Below are 17,786 nucleotides of genomic sequence, written 5' to 3'. Positions count from 1 at the left end.
AAAGAGACCTAACAGATCATCTAATCCAGCAGTGTCAAACTCAAAGAGAAAAATGGATCTCTGTGGGCATATTGACTGAGAAAACCACACATTAACATTATCTTTGTTGATTGAATTTTTATTTATTTTGTTAGACATTTCCCAATTACATTTTTTTTTTTTTGCTTTTAGGCAGCTGGGGTTAAGTGACTTGCCCAGGATCACACAGCTAGGAAATGTCAAATGTTTGGTCTGAGCCTGGATTTGAATTCAGATCCTCTTGACTTCAGGGCCAGTGCTCTATCCACTGCACCACCTAGTTGCCCCTACCCAATTACATTTCAATCTGGCTCTGGTCCCACTGAGAATTTGCTACCTCAAAATTATCCAATTTCTTCATTTTACAAATGAAGAAACGGGGATTCAGAAATGTGAACTGACTTTGCTAAGGGCATAGAGCTAGGTAACAGACAACCCTGGGATTAGAACAAGGGTCCTGATTCAATGATTTGTAGAATCCTTCCAGCAGCATATTTTATGATTTCAACTTCTTGTCAGAATCATCAACCTACAAAAGCTTTTCAAAGGGAAATCTCTTGATTGGCTGTTAGGAGTCAGGTTCATATCAATCAACCAATCAATGAGAGTTCATTAAGCACTCATTAAGTACCAGGAATTGTTAAGTGCTGAGAATAGGAAGAAAAGTTTTTTTTTAAATGGTCCCTCCCCTCAAGGAGTTTATAATCTAATGGTAGAGACAATACACAAACAATTACTTACATTCATAAAAGATATACATGGTATCTTAAAAGTTCATGCAATATTAAGCTATGAAAGATTAAACACAGATGAAGACTTTTAGGACATGCTATATACAGTGTAAATGGGAGATAATACCAGAGGAAAGGCACCACCTGTGTGTATGTCGGTGGGGGGATTGGGGAGGGGGAAGGCCACTTTCTCTTCAGAAAGTGGGATTTGAACATAGTCTTGAAAGAAGCCAGGAGAGTCAAGATTGGACCTGAGAATGGAGAACATTCCAGGCATGGGAGGCAGAGGATACTACCAATGAAAAGTCACAGAATCCAAGGACAGTATATTTTATTCATTTTATTCATTCATTTGGCAGATACTTATTAAACACCTAGTATTTACACATCATTGCGCTAGATGCTAAGGGAGATATAATGATAAATAAGGCATCATCTCTTCCTTAATCTTCAAACCTTCTCTACCTCTTCATATAAAGAAAATTGGTGTTGTTGAATCATTTCAGTTGTGTCCAAGTCTTCATAACCCCATTTGGAGTTTTCTTGGCAAAGATACTGGAATGGTTTACCATTTCCTTCTCTAGCTCATTTGACAGATGAAGAAACTGGGGCAAACAGCAGTAAGTGACTTGGCCTGGGTCACACAACTAGTTAAGTGTCTAAGGCCAGATTTGAAGTTAGGTCTTCCTGACTCCTGGCCCACTGCTCTATCTACTGTCCCGTCTATCCATTCCAGCAAAGAAAGTATGAAGAACAAAAAGCTGGAGCCAAATGTCTCACAAAGGGTGTCTCTCATAGACTCCCTAGTCAGCAGGTTTCTCCAATGCTACCTTCTGTAGCGGGGTGCTCACCAGTTCTTTCGGTTCTTGGATCAATCCTTTGGAGCTTGAAGAAGTGAAACCCTCTTACAACTCCTTTGGCCTCAAGACTAGAAAACATCCCCCATTTTCTAAGGGTTCCTTCATCTTGGGCTTCAGATGCTTGGCAAAGCATTTCTACTTAATCCTTTCTCTGTATCCCCTCTTTTTCTTGGGTCCCTCTAAAAGCCACATTACATTGTGCCTGTTTTCAACAGTCCAGTCCTGTGAAACACACACCGTGAAGGATGATTTGAAATTACAGTTGTGTGAAACAACACTATTTTCTGTCAGTCTAGTTGTTCAGAGAAATTAACTACAAAAAGCTGTTGGCCAAATGACTATCTCAAAGAGCTCTATTTGGTGGAGATATTTTCTTCCAACTGCAGAGTTGAGCTTTAGAACAACTGTTGCAGTAATGAGGGATAGGGGGAAGGGGAATGCTTGCATACTTGAAAGCCACAAACATGAACCTCAATTTAACCAATAACATCAGTCTCCTCTCCCACCAAATCTTATACCAGAGCTGCTAATGAGTGGAAAAAATGGGATGGCTTGAGTTTCACTTCCTCTCTAGGCTGTTTTTATTCAACCCTGGAATAACTGGTTATGATAAAGAATTTGTCAGTTCGAGACAACTGTCCACCTACCTGCAAGGACCTGGGAAGAACAAACTTAGCAAGCCACATAAAAGCACACTTGTTGAATGTGCTAATCACATCTCTTTGCACTGGTAGGTGATGCATTGGATAGAGCCCTGGCCTAGAATCAGGAATGCCTGAGTTCAAATATATCCTCAGATACTTACTAGCTGTGTGGCCCTGGGCAAGTCGTTTAACACCTTTTGCCTCACTTTCCTCAATTGCAAAATGAGCTGGAGAAGGAAATAGCTACTCCAATATCTTTGCCAAGAAACCCCCAAATGGGGTCATGAAGAGTCAGACATGACTGAAAAATGGCTGAACAACAAGAGTTACAACCCTCCCTCCTGCCCCATCCTAGAAATGGCTATCATTGGACACAAATAGGCATATATATATATATATATATATATATACACACACACACACACCACACACACACACACACACACACACATATATACACACACACATATATATGTAATTACATATCTATGTAAAATTGTTCTATGCATACTTCTATTTATCAGTTCTTGCTCTGAATGAAGATAGCATCTTTCTTCATATGTCCTTTATTTTTAATTTGTGACTTAGTTGCTAAAAGTCATTCTTGAAACAATATTGCTGTTACTGTATACAATGTTCTGTAGGTTCTGCTTACTTCACTCTTCACTATTTTGTATAAGTCTTTCCATGCCTTTCTAAGATCATTGAGCTCATCATTTCTCATAGCACCCATTTTAATGACATCTTGGGCTCCGTCCCTAACCCCCTGTGCTAGAAAGACAGCACAACCTCTGCCATCAAGAACCTTGCATTCTGCTGAGAGGCCACAATATTCATTAAGATAAATAAATACAATGTAATTTATGGAAAGAGAGAACACTAGCTCAGGGGATCAGGAAAAAGCTTCTTGTAACTGGCATCTAAGTTAAATATTGATGGAAACTAGGAGGATGGACTATATTCCAAGTATGCCAGACAGCTTGTGTTTAGGAAGGAGCCGTCAGTCAGTCAGCCAACAAACATATAATAATAATAATAGCTAATAATAATAATAGCTAATAATTATATAGCATTTACCATGTTCCAGGCACAGTGCTAAAGCACTTTACATTATTAACTCATTTGATTCTCACAACAACTCTGGTAGATAGGTGCTATTTGTATCCCTATTTTGCAGATAATAATAATAACTAACATTTATATAGTGCTTACTATCTTCTGGGAACTGTGCTAAGCACTTTACAATTATTATCCTGTTTTATCCTCTCAACAACCGTGGGAGGTAGATGCCATTATTACTCCCATTTTACAGATGAGAAAACTGAGACAGACAGGTTAAGTGACTTGCCCATGGTCACACAGCTAGTAAGTATCTGAGGCCAGATTTGAACTCAGTTCTTCCTGACTCCTAGACCACCTAGCTGCCAATATTTATTAAGCACTTACTAGTCAGACACTAGGGATAAGCGTCTAGAGAGATGAAGAAAGGCTAACAATAGTTCCTGCCCTTAAGGGACATACATTCTAATGTAGTAGGGGGAAAATATGTATATAACTAAGTACACAGAAGATATAAAGTGATAGGGGCTGGTCAGCAAGAGCAATATGCTGGGCTGATAAAATCTCTACCTAGAGGAGGTAGAGATGTCTACTATAGGGAAAGCTATGATAGAATAGAAAAATCTCAATACCTGATATGGAGCATGTGCAGATACTCAGTAACTGGCTGTAGTCTGATAAGCTGGTGAAGATATGGTTTGGTGGTTGGCTGTGGAGCCAGAACTGGAGTGCCTTCAAAGGCCCATTAACCAATCAAAGTGAATCTCTTGGTCTGGCTCTTTCCTGCCTAGTTGTGTTTCAGTAAGAAAGAAATGTTGTAAATCTATGGGTGGAGAGAGAAGGAGAGGAGGGGCTTTGGTCACCACATGTTCCATGAGCTCATGACCCTGTTGTTGCTTTTATTTTCTCTATTCTTCCTGCTTTTAGGCAAAGGACTATTGTTTTTTGTTTTGTTTTGTTTTAGGCAATGGGGTTAAGTGACTTGCCCAGGGTCACACAGCCAGTGAGTGTTATGTTTCTGAGGTCGGATTTGAACTCCAGTCCTCCTGAATTCAGGGCCAGTGCTGTATGCACTGTGCCACCTAGCTGCCCGTGAAGGACTATTGTTGACAGCAACAACCTTGTCAGCTTCAATAGGTCAAAATAGTGAGCCACCAGAGATCTGGGAGCCAGAGACCTTGATGAATTTTGCAGCCAGTCAACCAGGGCTGTCCTGGTAAATGTTCGATAATAAGCTTAAAAAAAAAAACCCGAAATTATACATGATATACTTTGAAATTTAATCTGTATTATTAACATTTTCTTCATCACTTTCTTTAGTCTAGACAATCAGCAAGACAATTTATCTAATTTGTGGCATTTGCCTACTTATGAGGTGGAAATGCTCACTCTGGAAATTTAAGAATTGCTCCTCACAAGCAAGTTAGAGCTGGCTCCAGCACACTTGAGTTAGACTTGAGTTAGTTAGCAGGGATGCCCCAAGGAATGACCTGTGGATCTCAGCCCAGGAAGAACTGCAATGAGGATACATCTAATGGCTATGCTATATGTGAAAATAAAGTCGGTAGGGGTGAATGCTAGGTACAAACTGCTTTGAGTTTGAGCTCACTTTCTCCAGGGACTGAGGAGTACTGTCTCCTCCTTCCAAAGTACTGGAAAGGAAATGATTTGCACTTCTGTTCTTGCAGTATCCTCACAGAAAGTATTTCTTTGTAAAAGCTAATTGATGCCTATTGCTTAAATGAAACTGGGAGATAATCACATTGGAGGTAGGCACACCAGAATGGGAATTTGAGCCAATAGCAGAATAGAAAGCCATTACATTGCCCCTCAGGGATACCCCTAGGACATGAAGGGGAAATGTAGCCAGCATCCCTCTAGGAGATTGATCCAGAGCTTTGCTACATGTGGCGACTCATCTCGCATAAAATTTAGTCCTTCTTATTTGCAGAAACTCCCTGGAGAAATTATCCACTCAAGACTTTCACTACTCAATAGCCTAGTTTTCAGAATCCATTAAAGAAAAACCGGCAATATATTTTTCTCTGCCTTTGTTTTAGGCTGTCACTGTACAATAATATTTTTTCAGTGTATATTTCCCTTATATGTAAATCATCCTTTTGAGATGATCATGGAAGATTTTTGCATTTGTTGATTCATTAAATGTTTTAAGTACTAATAGTTGACATATAATCCTGAACAAGTATTGATATTGAGCCTAATAAGAGAAGTATGGACTTTGCTTTACTAAGAGCTAGTGCCTATCTGCTAAATGTTCATACTTTTTTTTTTCATTTAAATAGACCTGGATGGCTTGCCTCATTGTGAGAGTCATTAGGATTGCAGATCCGTAGGTTATCTACCCAATTGCCCAGTGACCTGGAGTAATCATTCTCAGTTGCTTCATCCCTTTTCTTGGGAGCCTCATACTTGTTCAGGGCTTAACTCATTCTGTTTTCTTCAGTCTCTCCTTGAGCCTACTTGGCCTTTTCTTGGGTGCGTCTGGAATTCTAGTTGGAGTGTTCTTGCAGTGAGAGGGATCCAGTGGGGGAAATTTTTAGGTGTTCTTTGAAATAGAGACCAAGAGGAAATTTTTTCTGGACCTTGTTGCCAGTGGTGCCCTGGAGGAATTTCAGTATGTCTTTTTGGAAAGGAACACTTAGAAAAATTTGTCCAGATCCCAGTTGGATGACCTTATGTGCTGAGGAGATCATGGAAGAGTTTTCATTCAGGACAGTTGGACTACTCACCCAGAGGTGAGGGGATGACTTCTAGTCAGCTCCAAGTCCCTCAATTCCACGTGCCCTGGGATCACTGTAGAAATTAGCTTTTCTTCTGAGATAGAAAGCTTGATTTTTCTTTTCCTTTTTAAGTTACTTAATGATCAAACCTGCTCTATGACTTTGTGTGGAGCTGGGGTATGGATGCTTTGCTGGTAGAGGGAGAGGACAAAGCACCCTGATCTCCCTTCCCCCAGCTACTTTACAAGTCCCAAACCAAAGAATCACTTGGTTTCTCACCTGAGTATGAGAGGATGTCTTTCAGCAGACCCCAGGTCCTTAATTCCTGTAGAAAGAATTCTGTGTGCTCTCGGATTATTGTAGGGACTTAGTTTTCAAATATGGAAAACTTGATATTCTTTTCCTTTGGAGTTGCTCAGTGATTAAACCCACTCTGTGAGTTGTGAGTCTAGAGCAGACCCTGGCAGCCCTAATGGAAAAGGGTAAACTGCTTTACAAGCTCCAAGTCAAATTGGTTTGATTTCTTACATGAAGGTGAGGAGGTGACTTCCAGTTGACCCCTTGTCCTAGACCTAAACCCTTTGGGGAGAGCTCCATATGATCTGGAAAGCTCTGTATGAACCAGGTTTTCTCACTAACCTTCCCCCCCACACACACATATTTACAGAGCAGAGGAAGGTAATCTGAAAGAGGAAGGCATTAGTAGATGGGGTGGGGGAGGGGGTAGAAAAGACCTTCTGCGGAAAGTAGGATTTGAACTAAATCTTGAAGGAAGCCAGAGAAACTAAGAGGTTGAGGTGAAGGGGCAGAGCACACCAAGAATGGGGGATAATGGGAGATGGAATGTCCTGTCCAAAGAATGTAGGAGACCAGTGCAGCTACATAGTAGAACTCATGGAGGAGAAGAAGGTGTGAGAAGGCTGAATAGATAGGAAGGGTGCCAGTTGTGAAGGGACTTAAATGCCCCAAAGAATGTATCATATTTTAATGGAAGTAATCGGGAGCCATTGATGTTTATTGAACTCAGTGGTGACATGTTAGATCTACACTATGGCAGATAAGTAGAGGCTAGATTGCAGTCGGGGAGAATTAAGGCAGGAAGACAAGTTGGAAGGCTATCATAGTAGGCTGGTGAGAGGTGATGAGGGGCTGAATTAGAATTATTGCTGTATGAGTGGAGAGAAGGGGCTTATATAAAAGATGATGAGAGAGAAATGACAGGATTTGGCAATGGATGGGATATATGGAGTGAATGAGAAGGAGCAAACCAGTTTGGCTGAAATATAGAGCACATGAAGGGAAATAATGTGAAATGTCTGGAAAAGTAGGTTGGAGCCACACCGTGAAGGGTTTTAAATGCCAAGATAAGGGGTTTTAATTTTATCCTAGAGACAACCACTGAAGTTTTTTTTCTTTTGGTCAAAACAGCTATTGACTACTTGAGTACTAAAGGCCGCTAGGTAGCACAGTGGATAGACAGAGCACTGGGCCAGGAGTCAGGAAGACCTGGGTTCAAATCTGACCTCAGACACTTCCTCATTTATAAAATGGGAATAATACTAGCACCTAACTGGTAGGGCTGTTGTGAGGTTTAAATGAGATAATGATTGCAAAGCACCCAGCACATGGTAAGCACTATATACATGTTAGCTGTTATTACTTATTTTAGAGGCTGTATATGATTTTGTGATTTATTTGTTTCAGTCCTGTCCTATACTTTGCGACCCTATTTGGAATTTTCTTGGTAAAGATAGTGGTTTACCATTTCCTTCTCCAGATAGGGAACTGAAGCAAACAGGGTTAATTGGCTTGCCTAGGGTCACACAGTTAGTAAATGTCTGAGACTGGATTTGAAGTATAATCATGGTATAATCAAGTATTATCATGCCCTCAAGAAGTTTAAAACTTATGTGGAAAGAGAGACGTCAAACAAAAATAAAAGTCAGCTAAAAACCAATATATGCATTCAAGGCAATTCTAATGTTCCTTCATTACTTCAACAACATTCATTAAGCACCTATACCTAATGTGCAAGGCACTATGCTAGGTGCCAAAGATATAAAGCCAGAGAAAATTAAGATTCCTGGTTCCTCAAGGAGCTTATAATCTGCTGAGAGGAGGAATGCAACATGTACACACATAAGAATATCACAAGATATGGTATGATGGGGGCAAAGGAGGAGAAATCAAGATTAAATGCCTTAGGAAAAAAATGAGAAAGAAGAGGAAATTTTGAACTGAGGTGAATTTGGGAAGGTTATATGGAGAAAATGGTATCTGAACAAGACACTGAAAAAAAAAAGGTATTCAAGAAAGTGAGGATGAGGAGGGAGTTCATTGTAGGCATGGAGGACAGACTGAATGAATGCTCACAGGAAGGCTACATGCAGCATGCTGAGTTTGGGGAAAATCGATTATTCTAATCTGGTTGTAAAGGAAAGAATGTAGAAGAAGACTAGAAAGGTGGGTTTGGAGTCAGGTATCAGAAGGCCTTAAATGCCATGCTAAGGAATTTCTATTTTATCCTAGAGATAAGAATAGGCAGACATTTAGTTTATATGTTTATCGCACAGTTGAGTTCTTCCTTCTAACTACGTTTGTACTACAAAGTCCTGTAATTCCACTCGCTCAGGAGGATCATACCAGCTAGGGAAAATCTATTTTCCTCATTTACCACTAATAGACAAACTGTCACCCAGCATTAGCATGGTATAGTGCAAAGAGTGCTAGAGTTTGAGTCAGAAAGAGACCTGGGTTCAAATCCTAGCTCAGACACTTACTAGTTGTGTGTCCTGAGTAAAGCACTCAATCTCTCTGAGCCTCAATTTTCTTAATTGTAAAATGAATATTCTAATTCTTGGGGGTTTTTTGGCTAGGCAATGGGGTTAAGTGACTTGCCCAGGGTCATACAGCTGCTGTCAAATGTCTGAGACTGGATTTGAACTCAGGTCCTCCTGACTCCAGGGCCAATGCTCTATCCGGGAGATTCTAATTTTTGTTACACCTCTCACTCTGATTGTAAGGTTGGTGTTTGAAGCAGCTAAGTGGTCAGTAGAAAGTGTTAGAATAAAGAAAATCTGTATTCAAATCCTTCCTCTGGCACTTCTCAGCTGTGTGACCCCAGGCAAATTGCTAAAAACCTCTCTCAACCTCAAGTTCCTCATCTGTAAAATGGGAATAATAGCGACACTTTCCTCCCTGGGTGGTTGTGAAGATCAAATGAGATAACATCTAAAGTGCTTTGCAAACCTTAAGGTTCTCTACAAATACTGTTATCATATCTAAAACTTACCATATTTAAAACCTGATCCAAATGTAAGTTATTATTCTTATGAAGTGATCACTCAATATGCCTGATGAAAAGAGAGCTCTAATAAACTGAATGGCTTTTTTGGCTAAAAGGTGCAAGCAAGGGGAGTATCTGCCTTTCTATTCTCTTTGCTGCCTAATACCAAACACACTGCATCCTTAGCATCATTGAGAGCAAGACTCTAATGAATGCTTAGGATGGCCAGCTACATCTCAAGGAAGCTACCAGTCAAAATGCTACAGGACCAAGCTTGGGATGAGCCTCCATACTGAGGAAAACTGATTCCAGCCATAGACAATCAAGGAAATAAAAGAAATTAAGGAAGAAGGAAATCTCAGGGGGGACTTAAGCCCATTGGAAGTCTGCACTTAGAAGGTTAGTGTTAGATTCTTTGGAAGTTTCTTTCTTTCTTTCTTTCTTTCTTTCTTTCTTTCTTTCTTTCTTTCTTTCTTTCTTTCTTCTTTCTTTCTTTCTTTCTTTCTTTCTTTCTTATAGAATTCTAGTTTCTCTCTCCCTCTCCCTCCTGCCCTATTGGAAGGAAAAGAAAAAACAAAAACAGATTTCTTGTAACAAATATGCATAGTCAAGTCAAACAAAATTCTTCATTGGCCACATGAAAAATAGTGTATATATGTATATATACATATATGTACACACGTGTGTGTGTGTGTGTTTCATTCTTCATCCTGAATCCATCACCCCTCTGTAATGGATAATGTGTTTCATTTCTTCATCAGTCCTATGAAATCATGGACAGTCATTGTAGTGATCAAATTTCTTCCAGCTTTCAATGTTGTTTGTTTTTTATAGTGTTGTAATCATTACCTTGATTCTGCTCATTTCATTCTTCATCAGTTTATAACAAAGTCTTTAAAACTATTCATTTTTATAATATTGATATTATGGTATAAACTGTTATTTTGGTTTGGTTCACTTCTCCTTGCATCAGTTCACACAATTCTTACCATGGCTTTTCGAAATAATCTATTTCATCATTTCTTTTAGCACAATAGCATTCTATTACATTATATTACCACAAAATAATAGCAGTGGGGTGACCATTTGTTCTGGTTCCTTAGAACTGTCATAGTTTCTGGAGAAATTTCACGGAAGATGCTCCAAGTCCCAAATATTGGGCTCCCACCCTGCCCCTATTTCTGAACGGATTGTCCCTAGAATTCTGCTGTGCTCTCTCTGCTTTCTTCAGGTGGGTGGCTTTAATACACAAGACCAAAAAGGCCCTCTCATTTTTAAAGCATTTTGGATTTTTTTCAGCCTTGATGGATGGAGAAAAGTATGCTCAGATTGCATTACATCTTTTTTTTTTGTCTTAAAATTTGTAAACCAAAAGTGTGAATTTGAGTGTTGGTCTACCTGTCTGTAGCATGCTAGCCCATTGTACCCATTAATCCCTCTCTTTCCCTATACCAACAAGCCTCAGAATTTTGGCTCCCTGGTGGCCTCTACTGGTTTCTAGTTGCCACCCCTCTCTGTCTGGTCATCTTCTTTCATCCAGCTTGGCCTGTGAGAGAGGACTCATCTTTTTCTTACCCTGTTTCCTTAAAGTAACACACAGACCTTGTTTTGCTTTGTTTTATTTAAGGGTTTCCCCATTGCTAAGCACTGAAGGAAAACACTAGGGGATTCCAACAAATCAAAAAGGATAGTTACCAAGTCTTTATTGATCTTTCATGGTCCTATAGGCAAATGTAAAGGTGGGCCAATAGACAGAATGTTGGACTTAAAGTCAGTAAGGACTGAGTTTGAATTCTATCTTAGATTTACTAGGTATGTGACCTTGAACAAGTCACTTAATCTTCCTCAGACTCAGTTTCCTCATCTACAAAATGGGGATAAAAATAGTACTTACCTCCCATGATTGCTTTGAGAATCAAATGACATATCATGAGTAAAGTACTTTTAAAATGATATATAGATACTAGCTAATATTAAAGGGACTATGTTTTATTCTTTCTTATTTTATCCTCTCTTATCTGACTTGATCCCTTTCTTTCCATCTTTTTCTCAAACAGGTTTGTTTATAAAGTTGACTTCCCTGCCCAGTGGCCTAGACTAGCACTTTTCCTCCTATCTGAAAGCTATGTAATCAAGACCCCCCACCTTGAATTTAACCTGTTCCTGCTGCTAGACAGCAAGGATCTCCCTTTCAGAATTAACTTTTCCACCTTTCAAAGACCATGCCCTCTGGTGGTCCCTCCCACCAAATTCCTGTTTCAGAACTGCCATACTCTGTTCAGTTCATTGGTAGGTTGGTGATGAACAACACACTTTGGATCCATTCAACCTACTTTAGTCTCTTTCCACTGACTCTGCATCACTCTCTGAGCTTCATTTTGACAAGTCATACATGGCCCAGGGTCCTACCCTAAAGGGAAGGTTGGGAAGAGGAAGGAAGTAGGCTCCTTTCCAGATACTAACTAGAAATATTCAATTTTACAAGAAATATTCAGCTGAAATTTGCATATTTGTAGTTTCATCAGTGTGGGAGCCCCTCAAATGAGACAGATTGCAACCATTCATACTATGAGATTCTTTATCCATATTATCCTATAAATACTCTTATAGAGGAATCCATCTAAACACTGGATGCCCTTCTTTGGTCCTTTTAATAACTATAGTCTGCCTTAATCAATTAGTCAATCTCTCTCCATTAACCTCTTTTCCATATCTTGTTCCTTTCAAACATGTCAGGACAGATGACTTGTACGGAACTTCTCAAACACAAATCAAAGATGATTGGTAATATTTTGCAACCTACATAGTACATCCAGCATATATGTCTTTCCTTCACTCTCTGAGTCATTTGTAATGTTAGTTCTTCCAAGATCATGGTGTGCTATGATTACAGCCATATAGCAACACCCGGAAAATATTGGAGTTAAAGAGATGGACATTTGTGGCAATAAGCAGTTTGGAATCATGGAAAACAATGGACAGTTTCCCAAGTGAGATCTATCCTGATTTCTTTTTCCTTCTCAACTCTCAATCCAGTACATTATCCATCTGCATTATCTGACCTAGAGAAATGTCAGTAAGTCAAGGACCTGTGAGTTTTTTGGGCAAGATGATTCCCTTCACTGGTACATATGTAACTTGTTTAAAACTTACAATCTTATGGAGTTGCCTCAAGCTCAGAGAAATTAAGTGACTTGTGTATGGTCTAACAACTAATAATTACAAAGGAAGAAAGAAAGGAAAGAAGGAAGGAAGGAAAGAAAGGAAAAGAAGGAAGGAAGCAAAGAAAGAAAGAAGGAATGGAGAGAGAGAGAGAGAGGGAGGAAGGAAGGAAGGGAAGAGAAGAAGGGAGGAAGAAAAGTAGGAAAGAGGAAGGTAGGAAGGAAAGAAGCACTCTATCCACCGTACCACTTTGCCAAAGATAAATATATCCAGTTATACAATGAGACTAGGTCTGTGATTTCTTTGATACAGAGAACTCCTGGATGAGTAAATTCCCTTTACCAATACAGATCAATGACTGTTCTACAATTTATATTCTCAGAAAGTTGCCTAGAGCCCTGAAAGTTTAAGTAAGTCACTTACGTGTAGCAGAAAGGAATTGAACCCAGAGCTTTTCAGCTCTAAGGACAGCCTTCCATCCATTCTGCCATGACTACCTCTCACATACAAATATACATGCATGTGTGTATATGTATATACCTAAATTTTACATTCATATATGTATATATAAATAGATATGCATATGAATTTCTATTAGTGAAACTGTGCCAAAACAAATATAATGACTCCAAATCCTGCTTCTGCCATGTGCTGGCTATGTGATCTCTAGTCAAATCATTTAACTTCTCGCTGCCTCAGGGAGTTCTCTAAGAATATACATGGCAGAATAGTTGCTGAGCTACAATGAATGGAGTCTCTTTACCCAAGAACTCCCTACACTTAGGCAATTATAGATCCAGACACCACTCCCACTATGTAAATATATGGAAAAGATCAGTTGGCCCACCCATATTGCCCTAGGTACGTGAGCTTTTTACTTACTTTTTTTGTTATGTCTTTTCCCCCCAGCATGCATAAATAGGTTATAGTGTACTGCCCGCGCTAACTTTTATACAGAAAATGGTATAAAATAGGCCATCCAAGACATATGTGATCAGAGGAGGTAGGCCAGCTAGAGAGGAGAGAGGGAAAGGGGGAAAGAGAATAGGCATTTTCATAAGGCCTACTATATATCCCCACATGGATCCCCATAAAATGCTAAGTACTTTACAAATATTATCTCCTTTGATCTTCTAAACAACCCCATGAGGTAGGTGCTATTATTTTTGTTTGTTTGTTTTTTGCTAGGCAATGAGGTTAAATGACTTGCTCAAGGTCATACAGCTAGTAAGTGTCAAGTGTCTGAGGCTGGATTTGAACTCAGGTCCTCCTGGCTCCAGGGCTGGTGCTCTATCTACTTTGCCATCTGGCTGCTCCCCCGTTTTTGGTAAGTGCCATTATTATTCCCCTTTTATAGTTAAGAAAACTGAGGTAAGAGAGGTTAAATGACTTGCTGACAGTCACACCACTAGTGTGGGAACTCAGGTCTTCCTGATTCCAGGACAAGCACTCTATCTACTTTGCCAGCTAGCTGCTGCCTTGAGGAGATAATAGGTCTATAGCCTAACGATGAACTCGCTTAATTTTTTTTAAACCTAAGGGAGAGTCAGCATGGAGGGTGGGGGTGAAGGGTAGAGGGAGGGCACATTAAAGACGATTTATGGAAAAATATGGAAGCATCTCAAATGAGTATTTTTCTCTTTACCTTATATTTCATTTGCTGTAGATCAATGAACAAATTCACCTCCATTGTCAGGACAAAGTATGTGAGCGCAGAGAATCACAAAATCCCAAATCTCTTGGTTGGAAAAAAGCTGTCTAGTTCAACCTGTACCTAAATAAGAATCCCCATTACAACGTCATCAAGTAATGATCATCTGGTCTTTGCTTGGAGAACTCAGTGAGGGCCAAACCACCACAATGTACCTGTCAGAGCACCCCATTCTGCTAATGGGCAGCTCTAGTTGTTAGGAAGTTTTTCCCTCACTAGAACATCGAGTGGAATCTAACAGCAAAATGTAATAGCAATAAGTGTAAAGTCTTACATGAGAATCAACTTCGCAATTACAAGATGAAGGAGGTGTGAGGACCAGGGAGGATTAGTATCTATATCTGCATCTCTGAGACCTCTACTCATTTTTCCTAGTTCTGTTCTCTGGGACCAAGCAGTAGAAATCTAATTCATCTTTTCCAGGATAGCCCTTCGAATATTTGAAGCTACCTATCACATCAGTTCCTTTAATGGATCCCCACAGAGCACAGTCTTGGACCTTTATCATTCTTTATCCTTTCCAGGGTGTTCTCCAGTTTCATCAATGTCATTCCTAAAATATGAATACCCACAATACTCCAACTCTGTTCTGACCAGGGCAGAATATAGAGGAACAATTACCTCCCTCACTGTGGACACTATTCCTCTCAATGTTGCCTGAGATTATATTATCTTTACTGGTGCCATATCACACTGTTGACTCATATTGAACTTGTGGTCAACTAAGAACCTTAATCTTTCTCAGACAAGCTTCTAGCTAGCCATATCACCTTTATCCTTTATTTGTGAAGTTGATTTTTTGAAACCAAAATGTAAGATTTTACATTTATTGCTATTACATTTTACTGTTAGACTCCACCCCACATTCTAGTCTATAGAGAGATCTTTTTGGAGTCTTGCTCTGACATTCAGCATGCTAACTATCCCTCATCAGCTTTATATTATTCACAAATTTGATTTTTAATAAGAGCCATCTTCTTCTTTACACATATCTGTGAAAAAGAGGTGGCCTTACTTGCCAAGATCAAATCCTATACCTATGCCTCAGTTTTAACCCCTGTGACTCTTCTAAGAGCCTGTCTCATTGAGCATTCCCTCTGTCTTTCTTATTTTCAATCTATCCGTCTTGACCCTTTCTCCATTGCCTAAAGACACTTATTTCTGCCCCATCCTTATCCCACTTAATGTCAAACTCCCCTTAAGTTATTATCCTTTTTTTCTTTTCTTTCTTTCACTGTAAAAGTCTTTGAGTCATTTAAACCCACTACTTTCCTTTACCTAAGATCACATTACCTTTATTTTATTTTCTTTACTGGGGGTGTGACCACCGTTCATACTACAGCTTCTTGGCATCACTGGTGAAAGTTGGGTGGCAGGTGGATGCCTAACGTGGATGAGCAGCCCTGAAAAGAGCTTCAGTTTTTATACTACTGCCCACCCCCTCCTCATAGACTTTCTTTGTTTCCTTGGAGTACACGACACTGCTCTCTCTTTGTTCTCTTTTTACCTGATTCCTTCTTCTTAGTTTCCTTTGCTATATCGCATGCCTCTCCAGCCCCCTCAAAGTATGTTAAGACCATCGCTTCCCTTGTACTAGAATTTATTCTTCTATTCCAAGACCACATCAGCATTTTTGGCTGCCGTATCATATCATATCATCAATTCATTCAAAGAACTTACAATCCATTCAAACCCCTAGGGTTTGTTTTTAAAGCAAAGATTATTGATGTAAATTAATCACAAATTCAACTTTGTAATATTATTAATTAATTATTAAGTATAATAATTAGGCCACTAACCTTAAAATGATAACACCATATAATTTTCAAGAAAATTTATTGCTGGTACAGAGTATTTATAAAATGGATAAGTTATCCACAGCACAAAGAAAGTAGTTAAAGTTAGTTAATCCCAGATTTCATTTACCAAGACATTCTGGAATGTTCAGAGCACTTTGCTTTTGCCTCTCTGGTGCATCTTGCCTTCTCTTTTAAATCATAGGATCATAGAATTTAGAACCAAAAGAACCTTAGCATTCATCTAGTCCAGTGAGGCCCGGAGAAGGAAAGTTATGTATTGCCCTAAAAATGGTGCTACAAGTAAATTTTTTAAAAAGTATCATAGATTTAGAACTGGAAGGGGTCTTGAAGATCACAGTCTTTCATTTTATACATGAGGAAACTGAGGCTCAGAGAGATTAAGTGATTTATCCAGGGTCATTGTGGGAGTAAGTGGCAAAGCCAAGATTCAAACCCAGGTCCTCTGGCTCTAAATTTATCATGCTTTCAATTGTACCATATTGCTTAGATGTAATTGGTAATAATGATAATAACAGTAATAATAGCTAACATTTATATAGCCTTTATTATGTACCAGGCACTTTGCTAAACACCTTACAAATATTATCTCATTTGAGCTTCACAACAACCTTTGGAGATAGGTGCTATTATTATCCCTATGTAACAGGTGAGGAAAACAAGACTAATAAGGTTAAGTGACTTGAGAATAACACAGCTAGTAAGTATCTGAGGCTAGATTTGAATTCAGGTCTTGCTGACCTTATGTCTCTTGCTCTAGCTGCCCTGCTTCTGTATACCAGGAAGCTGCTAGCATACTTGCTAGAGTAGATATGGCTCCCTGTTTCTGATATCTCCATCTTTACATATTTGGTTTGTCCTCATTACAAAACAGAGAAAAAAAACAGGTTAAAAAACAAATAACATTTAGATAAAGAGATTTTCAGCCTTTCTTGATAAATGCCATCACTCCGTTTGGATTGGCCATGTTATTCTTCTATGGTGCAACACTTCCATTTTCAGCTTTGTTAATTTTAAAAGCTTTGCATGCTACACATAAACCATTGCTTCCTTTAAGATCTGACACATGAAATAGTTCAACTTTTTAGAATTTCAGTTCATCAGACTTACTGATTTATTTCCCAGTATCCATGATGTCTCAATTATTCAAGACTGGGATTCTACCAGTCTTTGTGCTTGAGATTATTTCAAAGATATTATATGATCACGTATCAATTTTACATGGTAAATACAATGGTATATATGGGATTCAATTAAATTTTTTTCAATTAATTAAAATCTGCTTTCTTTCCCTCCTACCTTCCTGTTTCCTCATTAAGAAAAGAAAAAAGAAAAACAAAACCCCTGATATAAACGTGTAGGATCAAGTGAAACAAATTCACATATTGACCATGTCCAAAAAAATATGTCTTAATCTGTACTGTATCTCTCTATCAGAAGGTGGGTAACATGTTTAATCATAGTTCCTATGAAATCATGGTTAGTTGTTGTATTGATTAGAGTTCCTAAATCTTTCAAAGTTGTTTGTCTTTATAATGTTGCTGCTACTGTATAAATTATTCTCCTGATTATGCTCATTTCATTCTGCAAGAATTCATACAAGTCTTCCCGGTATTCTCTTGTCATTCCTTTCTTCATTTCTTATAGTACACTAGTATTCCATCACATTCATGTAACATAATTTGTTCAGCCATTCACCAATGGATGAGCATCCCTCAGTTCCCAAGTGTCTGCCACTGCAAAAAGAAATGCTTTGA

The sequence above is a fragment of the Phascolarctos cinereus genome, unplaced genomic scaffold (genome assembly GCF_003287225.1).
Source record: "Phascolarctos cinereus isolate Bilbo 61053 unplaced genomic scaffold, phaCin_HiC Scaffold_5;HRSCAF=322, whole genome shotgun sequence".
Lineage (NCBI taxonomy): Eukaryota > Metazoa > Chordata > Mammalia > Diprotodontia > Phascolarctidae > Phascolarctos > Phascolarctos cinereus.
Note: the sequence above shows the minus strand (reverse complement) of the source record.